Source organism: Tarenaya hassleriana, unplaced genomic scaffold (genome assembly GCF_000463585.1).
Source record: "Tarenaya hassleriana unplaced genomic scaffold, ASM46358v1 Cleome30, whole genome shotgun sequence".
NCBI classification, from domain to species: Eukaryota; Viridiplantae; Streptophyta; class Magnoliopsida; order Brassicales; family Cleomaceae; genus Tarenaya; species Tarenaya hassleriana.
The window spans coordinates 1,549,878-1,553,302 of record NW_010966178.1 but is presented as its reverse complement, the minus strand read 5'-3'; positions in this window follow the sequence as shown (position 1 = coordinate 1,553,302).

Genomic DNA, 3,425 nt, shown 5'->3' with positions numbered 1-3,425 from the left:
ACATCTGAAGTTGATAAGGCAAAAACGGTAATATTTTTGCGACGCCATCTTGATGATGCGTTAAAAGATGACTATCGAACGAAACATAATCCCACAGATTTATGGGAATCATTCAAAGATCGTTTCGATCATCAGAAATATGTGATCCATCCGATAGCCATACATGATTGGCTGAATCTGAGATTTCAAGACTTTAAGTCTGTGCGAGAATATAATTCCGCAATGTTTGAGATAATATCTTTTATCGATGCGGTATGAACGATCATTGGTTACAGATCTGTCGTACACCGAAACATATTGTTGAATTATATCAACAATCATGTAAAGACAAAGGGAAATATATCCAGACAAATTTTGTATCTGGTGTCCCTGATGTTTTCAACGATAAAGAAGGAGATGGAACACATTTGGATATCACAGATTTTCTTGATCAGTCTGAAGATAAAAAATGGCCAACTGAAGAAAGTCGACATGAGTCTATTATCGTTTCTTTATTATAAATGTTGTATTTTGTATGTCATTTTCAAGTATGTTTTGTTTAAAAAGTTTGTTGTAGGTTTTCCTCTAGTTTTTATTATACTCTGACGTTCAGTTTCTCTGTCATGCACTATTTCATCTTTATCTTTGTTTTTAGAAATATTTCTATCTTTCACATTGATCAATCCGACTTGAGGTATGTCGAAATTCAAGATCAATGATGGGGATATATGTCTAGCCGATAGTGCTACGACTTACACAATATTTACGGATGAAAAATACTTCTCTAAGTTGAGTATTACTGAACCCAGTATTAACACAATATCTGGAAATGCGAGAATAATTATGGGCTCAGGAAGAACTAGTTTTATGATGTCTGGAGGCATAAAGATCATGATCTATAACGCATTATTCTCTCCAAAGTCTCAAAGAAATCTATTGAGTTTCAAAGATATATCTGTCAAAATAAATATTATACCGAGACTATAAGTGAAAGGAATCGTGAATACCTTTGTATCACGATAATGATTTCTGGAAAGTTACCAGCATTAACCTCTGGATTATATTTCACAAAAATATATGTGATTGAATAATATGCTACAATGAATCCACTGTTTAAAGATATATTCAAGATTTAACATGATCGATTGGGTCACCCCGGTTCAATAATGATGTGGAGAATTGTGGAAAGTTCTAATGGTCATCCATTGAAAAATGAAAAGATTTTTCAATCTCATGAACTCACATGTACCGCAAGTTCTCAAGAAAAATTGATAATACAACCATCATCGGTCAAGATCGGAAATGAATCGTCATCATTTTTAGAACAAATACAAGGGGATATTTGTGGACCAATACATCCACCGAGTGGACCATTTCGATACTTTATGGTATTGATAGATGTATCAAGCAGAAGGTCACATGTTGTTTGTTATCAACCCACAATGTTGCATTTGCGAGGTTTCTTGCTCAAATTATCAAACTACGAGCTCAGTTCCCTAATTATATACTATTAAGAAAGTGAGGTTTGATAACACCGGTGAATTCACTTTTCAAGCTTTCAATGACTATTGTATGTCACTCAGAATTAAGATTGAGCATCATGTTTTCCATGTCCATACACAAAAGGGTATGGTCGAATCATTAATTAAATGACTCCAACTTATTGCTAGACCATTGATGATGAAAACAAAACTTCCGATTTCTGTTTGGGGGCATGCTATTTTACATGCTACAGCACTGATTCAAATTCGACCAAGTGCACACTACAAGAAAACACGAAAAGGGTGACGCAAAAAGTGACGCAAATTTTGCGTCACTAAAAGGGTGACGCAAAAGTGACGATTTTGTGACGCAAAGGGTGACGCAACAAATGCGTCACCGGAGCGTCACTAAATAGTGACGCTTTTGTGACGCAATCTACAGCGTCACCCAATGGTGACGCAGTGATGACGCAAAATTGCGTCGCCAAATAACGCGCGGAAATATCGTCACCCGTTCGTCACCCTTTCGTCACCATTTGGTGACGCAATTGCGTCATTATATTATACTGACGCAATTTCGTCACAAAAAAGTTGGTGACGAAATTGCGTCATTAATAGTGACGCAATTGCGTCACTATTTTTTTTATTTAGTGACGCAATTGCGTCACTCTATTTCCTTTAACCCACACACCACGCTCATACACTCTTGCACCCGAAAAAAAAAACTCAAAAAATGGCATCGAGTAATAACAATATTTATTACTCAAGAAAATGGATGTACGAAAGAGTAAATCCTTCTACGGGTAATGTATCTACGCATTACGAAGAAGGATTGACTAATTTTTTGGAGTTTGCAACAAATCAACATATTTTTCTTCAGAGAGGAAAGATATATTGTCCGTGCCGAAGATGTAAAAACGAGAGGGAAGAAGTTCCAGAAGTTGTGATGAGACATCTATGGAAAAAAGGTTTTGTCTCTAACTATTACGTCTGGGTTTATCATGGTGAGACGTTTCAAATTTCTGATGAGAATATATCTGTGAGAAATACTGATGTCTATGATCAGCCAAATTCATATATTGAGATGGTTCAAGATGCATTTCCATCTCAATATAATGATCAGGTTACAGAAGATCCGATGAATGAGGCATCGAAAAAGTTTTTCGATCTATTAGAGGCTGCAAACCAACCTATTTATGAGGGGCAACTCCCGTTTTACACTCAATGTGCTACATCAACTTCCACTCATACCCTCCCCTTAAAAAAAAAAATTCCAACATCTAATATACCCTCTTCTATAAATAATGACCAAAATACCCTTTTTGTATTTAATTTTTTATTAAAAAAATATCTCCAAAAATTAGGGTAAACGGGGTCTCTCTCCTCTCTCTTTCCAGTGTCTCTCTCCTGTCTCTCTCTCCCTCATCGACATTGAGCTCTCTCTCTCCTACACTCTCTCATCTCAATCTTGCGATTTTTTCTCCAAAATCGGTAGAAATCAAAGCAAAATCAGTGGGAAATTGTTGAAGAAGTTGAAAACATGTAAGAAAATGTGAAAATCTTATTCGTTTCTACCACATTGATGGTTGTCGGTGTTTATATGAACAGTGATGCTTCTTCTACCTTTTTTCTTCTAATTGTTGACAGTTTTGAAGTTTTATCTTTTGTAGTATAGTATAGACATAGATCCGAGTCGGATCTGGATTTTAGATGTTGTTTCTAGAGTATCACTAAACACAAATGTCGGGTCACAGTAGAGAGGAGTTGGTGAGATGGCCACACGGTCACACGATAGGAACACGGTTGCGTTGACCAGATTTTTTCGCCTTGTATCTTTCAGCTCCACAAAATCGACAGTTGTCCAACTGGTTAGATTCTTTCCAAAATATCATACAGTTGTTAGGACATACATCGATTTTTATCGATTCCATTCCCAACGATCCCATCAGTTTAGACATATCGTAA